Source organism: Bemisia tabaci, chromosome 7 (genome assembly GCF_918797505.1).
Source record: "Bemisia tabaci chromosome 7, PGI_BMITA_v3".
In the NCBI taxonomy this organism is placed as follows: Eukaryota; Metazoa; Arthropoda; class Insecta; order Hemiptera; family Aleyrodidae; genus Bemisia; species Bemisia tabaci.
The window spans coordinates 45,248,618-45,255,372 of NC_092799.1; positions in this window are offsets into that span (position 1 = coordinate 45,248,618).

Consider the following 6,755-nt stretch of genomic DNA (forward strand, 5'->3'; position numbering starts at 1 on the left):
TTGATAAATCTGTTATTGGAAAATTTTGAGAATTTGTTTTGAGTTTTGGAGTTGATTTTAGAGAAAACCAGCGGTACCATCGTGTTTCTCGCGAAATTTAACGTAGGTGACCATTGCTTAGTGCGCAAATTCTTAGCACATGCAAGAGCTCAACCGGGACTTCGATAAATTTGGAATTTGGAAAATTTTGACAACGGTGGGAGTTATCAAGTGGCGGAGGCGCGAGAAGCCCAAGATAAAGCACGGGCCGCGCGCGGCCTCTGGCTGCACCAGCACCAATGCCGCGATAGCGAGGAAAGCAGTAAGTGCATTTCTATACGAGCCCTGGTTAGCACATGCTTTAATGTGTTTCGGGGTTCATCCCAGAATGCACTTACTGCTCTCCACGCTATCACGGCAGACCAGCGCGGTAGTGAAAACGCGGGCCCGTAGATTACCATCTGCGCCGCGCTCCTTTTAATTGCAGCTGTTAAAAACAGGGAGCCCTGGCCCCTGCCCTGCCTGCTACGCGCCATCTATTTTCTTGGTGATTCTAGCGTCCAGGGCTCCGCTCTGCCCGTTAGTTTCTCCTGCGCCATTCGATCAGTAATCGACGCATCTTATTAGAGTACCTTTATAGGGAGAGTATGGATACTGGGACCCGTGGAAAGCGAAGGGCCCAAAAATGGCGGCGCTTTGTTTTGGTTTTTGAGAACGGGAGGGGGTCATTGCCAACTTTTGAGGGTTATCGCCAACCGCATTTGCTGTTAAGTTTAGTATGTGCAAAATGAATTTTCTCGATCGAAAGTAATGCACGATCGGCCGTGAAACTATACAAATACGTCGTGATAGTGCATTTGAGTAGTAGGTCCGGAATTTTTTTCATGTTTTGGTCATTTTTGTCTCAATCTGAGCGAGAAATTCAAATTTTGAAATTTTTGAATTTCGTCAAATGGAGGCACTGAAAAAGTACAGACATTTTTCTATTGAGGAGGTACCCAATTTTTTGGGAATGTACTGAAAAAGTACTGATTTTTGGCCCGCCTGTCTTAGTAGACACCCTGGCGTAGCGGCCAAGGACCGTACCCCTTAGTTTGAAGATGCCTGATCGGATTCCTCCCAGGGGGATACGAAAGCGGGTCTCCAAAACATATGCCCTCGCATTCCCGACGACAGTAAGTTGTGCGAAGTGCTTGTAAGTTGTACGGAGCAACTGTCGGCGTTTCCATGTAACTCATGCTCCGTCGTCGTATCCATTGGCAATGTCTTTGGCATGGACGCGCGGACCCGTCAACGCGGCCACACAATGGGGTCACATTTCCCGAGGGTTAACGAGACGGGATCGCGGAGCGTCACGCGCGGAGCTAAAACGGAACGCCGTCCCTGCACCCTCGTCAAGACGGCGGGAAGGCGCGAGCAACAGCTGAAATACCCCGAGCGGGGCGGGGGAGGGCGCGGCGAAAAGCCCCGGGTTTAAGTGATAATTTGTAAACTATTTTGTCAACTAATTCTAATTGAGTCAGCTTTCGGCGCCCCGCTCCGGAGGGGCCCGGTATGCGCGGGGCGGGGATCGCTGCACATCCTAATCGCAGCGGGTTTTCGGATCTGGCGCCCTGCCAGCGCCCCCCCCCCCCCCCCCGGTGAGCAATTTGTCGTATCGCTCGATCCCGAAATCAAACTGCCGCGGTACGGATCGATTCGGTGGTTGCGCTATCGTAGCGGTTCGCGACACATCGATAGTCGATGGTTTCGATCGTGTAAACAAAAACATAACCTCAATCCGAATTCCGTGCAGGCCAGTCACTATAGAGGCGCGAAGAGGCAGCACTCTCTAGAGTCCCTTCATACTTAGAGTCAAGACAGTGTGAATCCATTTCTGATTGGTTCCCGTATTTTAAGCCTCCACACTATGAGGTGTTGTCTTGACTCTCAGTATAAAGGGACTCTACGCTATCGTAGCTGTCTGCGACGCATCGATAGTCGATGGTTTCGATCGTGTAAACAAAAACATAACCTCAGTCCGAATTCTGTGCAGGCCAGTCACAGAGACAAGAGACCCTCCACTAGTATCTTGGCCATGGTGGAAGCTTTTACTTTCGGGACTTCAGCATTCTACTGTTGACTTACCCACATGGTTGATGTTCAATAACGTGTTGGCAGTTTCGTTTTGCAAACAAGCCGAAAATGGCCGACGTTTGGGAAAGTTGTTTGGCTCATGACGTCATCCGAAGCTCATCATCGACCATGTAGGTAAGTCAACAGTGGAAAATAGGGTGATGACTGTTGCTCGCTAATAATTGTCCATAAGGAATTGTTGAAACCCCGAAAAAAAAAGCTTCCACCTGTCGCTAGGAGGCCAGTGGAGGGTCTCTTGTCTCTGGCCAGTCACTACAGAGACGCGGAAAGGAAGCACTCTCGTGGAGCGCCACTGACAGTTCGAGGCTGTGAAATTGACCCGAACATTTCGTTTTTCAAAAGGGTACGTTTGTGTTAATTTCTGTGCAGAATTCCTCTGATTTTTCTGTGAAATCAGAGGAAAATCGGTTAAATCAGTTGCAAACGCCGAACACTTTCCTAGTAAATATCTGTTATTGCAATTGAAAACTGTGGAGAATTTTTACCAATAGTTTCATTCGTTCTTTCGATGATGCTTGATTCGCTGATTCCCCAGTCTTTTTACAACTATTTTCGGATGTGGTGAATCGGAGGAAAATAAATTGAATTTAGGAAGTTTGACACCTTGCAACCTCAACAGGCGGCATTAACCATTCAAATACATTATATTTTAGTAGATTTTGCCGCACGAGTGTTAATTTATTCGCTCAAAAAATCAGGAATTCTCATTTCAAATTGCCGGAAAAATCAGAAAAATCTCCCAAGAAATTGTAGTAGACATCTCGATAACGTCTTCTCTTCAGCAGGGTGTCTACAAGTCCGGAAATAGTACTGATTTTTTAAGGGCGGTCCGGATGCACTGAAAAAGTGCGGAAATTTCGCAAAAAGGTTCGGAATTCTTTTTTCATTTTTGTCGCAATTTCTAATTTTTGAAGTTTTTCGAATTTCGTCAAATGGACGCACTGAAGAAGTACGGAATTTTTCTGTTGGTGGAGGTACTGAAGTTCTTGAGAATGTACTCAAAGAGTACTGTAAAAGCACTTATTTTTGACCACTTGTTTTATTAGACACCCTGCACTCAGGGAAACGACGGAATCTTCGGTGGCGAAAAGGTGGACAAACAGCTCCCGAAGTGTGAGGCACGAGTAAGGATCAAGACAATCCCTCTGGACTGTTTTCGTTTAATTTGTTTGTCGTTCTCCGGGGCTGGAACTCCGTAACGGTGGTGGGCTCGTCTGCGTTGTTATTCACCCCGCAGGTTGTGAGGGGGCAGCGCGCAGGGGTGGCAAGATGACCCAGTCACGGGGACCGTGGGGTAGAGCAGGGTTGTTGAGAGGTTGAGACGAAGTCCGGCCGGCCGCCACCGGGGATGCTCATCTGCTGTTTCCCGAAAAAGGGAGCGGAAACAGCCCTGGGTTGCCGCTTCTCTCCCTAGGGATCTTTCTCTTGTTCCCAAGTCGATTTGGATTACATTTTGCAATAAGGGACCTCTACTTCTGCCCCATTTTAGAAACAATATACATACAGGGTGGGGCAAAAGTCCTTGGACGGCTTACTATTTTTTGAACGGATAGAGCTGGAGAGTTCCTTATTTTATGCTCTTTCGAAGGATGCGTCACAAGATGGGGGTTGCTATTTGAAAAAAAAGTTCGGGGGGCTAGAGACCCCCGAAAGGGAAGGTCAAAATTTTGACCCCAAAAAATAGTTTTTTTTCACTCAAGGGACATACTTCAAATTTCAACTCTCCAGCTCTATCCGTTCAAAAGATATTCAGCCGTCCCGGGACCTTTGCTCCATACTATACATGCCATTGCTTTCCTTATGCTGATATGTGTTTTTATGGGAGAGCCAGAGATATTGGTTCCTCATTGCAAAATGTATAATCGTATCTATTCGGTTGAAATTAAGTCACATTTAGTCACTGGGGGGAAAGAAGTCTCTTGGATCTAGAGTTCAGACTCTTAAAAACATTGACAAGAAAAAATACTCTTGATTCGATCGGATTTTTGCTTGTATCAAAAGAAAATCCGCGTAAATTAAGAGGCTTGGCTCTCGATTCAAGCCGAAGTCCGATTGAATAAAAGGTATTTTTCCTTGTCAAATGTTTTAAGAGTATGGACTTTGGATCCAAGAGACTTTTTTTCCAGCGTCTCTTGGATCCTGAGTCTATAGGCTCTTAAAAAAATTTGACAAGAAAAAATAATCTTGATTCATTCAGATTTTTACTTGAATCAAAAGGAAATCCGCTTAAATTAAGAGGCTTGGCTCTCGATTCAAGCAAAAATCCGATTGAATAAAAAGTATTTGTCCTTGTCAAATGTTTTAAGAGTATGGACTCTGGATCCAAGATACTTTTTTCCAGTGTCTCTTGGATCCTGAGTCTACACAGACTCTTAAAAAAATTTGACAAGAAAAAATACTCTTGATTTATTCGGATTTTTCCTTGAATCAAAAGGAAATCCGCTTTAATTAAGAGGCTTGGCTCTCGATTCAAGCAAATTGAAGCATGATTTTTTTTTTTTCTTGTCAAATGTTTTAAGAGTATGAATGCTGAATCCAAAATTCTTTTTGGTATTGACACTGAAAATTTATAAGGAGCAAACTTCACCCGGGAGGACGAATGGAACGCTTTCGCAATTGCGCCTTCAATATTCAAAGTAGGCCAAATATTATCCTCCGTGCTACAATAGTTTTGACAGATTCGCTCCCTGTATTATTTACAAATCTTGTTCAGTAGGAAATTCGGGATATCGCCACCCTATAAAGTTCGAGAATTCCCCCAAACCCTGAAAAAAGCCACTTGCAAAACCTTCCATCTTTTTCTTACTCACTATACGTCGAATTTTCGCAATTTCAAGTGACTTCGCCCGTCGAATTTTTCGTGAAAATTCTTTTACAAAAAATCATGCCAATAAAGAGCATTCGAAAGCCTGGGAATTTAATTTTTGGATACCCTGAAAAGTAAAAGAATTTAGAAATCCAAGGAAACTTGCCACCCCGGCGAGGGGGAAAAAACAGTAGTCACTCGAATTGCGGAAATATGCAAATTCACGGTTAAACGCAAACACAGCCAACCGTGGACTTGGTAAATAAAGGTACTGGCGTTGTCAGTGACATAGCTGGCCCGGCGTTAACAAATTACGGTGAAATTGGGAGTGTATTCGCACAGCTGACAGAGGCGCAAACAGACGCGGTGGGGCTCATGCTCTTCATGTGGGAATATCTGGTGCCCTGTTGCAGCGAGGGATCTTTTTTGGTGGTGTCATCATATCTTGCTTCTTCCCAGAATCTGTCTACACGAAAAAGTTGTAGAGTTCTTTATAGTGAGGGTCAAGACAACACCCCCTCATGGAGTCACAAACGGGAATAAAGATTACACAAATTGAAAGTTTTTCGTAATCTTTGATCGGCCCATTCTCAAATTCCTTTCTCCGTTCTTTCTCTCATTCCGTTTGTTCCTTGCCGAACCCGTAATTCCCTGGTCCATTCCAGATTATAATCTTTGCAATCGGTGATAATGTAATCTTTATTCCCGTTTGTGGCGCTACGAAGGCCTAAAATACGGGAACCAATCAGAAATGGGTTCACATTGTCTTGACTCTCAGTATGAAGGGACGCTAGAAAAAGTGGGAGTAATCTCGGGAGTTCGGCAACGTTACTTTTTTGATCATTTTAGCATTGCCATATCACCTTCCAGCTGTTTAGCTACGTTGGAACATGTGAACAAATTTGAACATGAGCACGAATGTGAACATGAGCACGAATGTGAACATGAGCACGAATGTGAACATGAGCACGAATGTGAACATGTGTGTGGTCAAATAATTATCTCATAACATTTCAACTCTTTTAAAAAAATGTAAGTACAATAATTTGTATGGCCTACGAAGGATTGAGTGTTTTTCATCCATGCATATTTTTTAATATTCCGACTCTCATAAAGGAAAAATTAATTGAAGTACCAAAATTTCTCACATGAGACGATACAAAATTTTTCCCATCACATGAACTTCATTTTGCAATTAGGAAATACGATTTCCGTCTCATTTGTAAAAATACGTATGTGTACAGGAAAGCAAGTATTAAAGTATTTTTTTCTAACCCAAGGAATGTAATTCTTAATCGGAAAATGAAGTCCGTGTTTGGATGGATTATGGATTGAACTTAATTACACCAGACGTCGCCTAATAAATTGCGGACTACATTTTGCACTAAGAAACCATTATTTCTGGTTGAGGTTAGAATCAACGTACGTGCCATTACATTTCCTTTGCATATAGGTGCTTTTATAGATGAGCCAGAAATCTTAGTTCCTTTATACACAATGTAGTTCAATTTTCTCCGGCGTTAGATTTCTTAAACAGAAAACTGAGCACCACTGAAGCTGGAAATTTTGTGAGTATATTCTTTGTGATCTAGGCTGTAAATTCTTGAAAAACAATTTAAGGCGTTTAATAAAGCATAAGAATAAAATAGGCAACACGAAATGCATTAAGGCTGATTCCGGTTAAATTTGTCCAATATAAATCGAACTTTCAGCCCACTTAGCGACCGAAAGCGTCCCTCCTCCCGCTCTCCTCAGTTGCACCGATTCACCGAAATCGCTCCCGGTTGCGTCACTTTTCCGCAGATTTATTTAGATTAATCGATTTGGCTGTTGC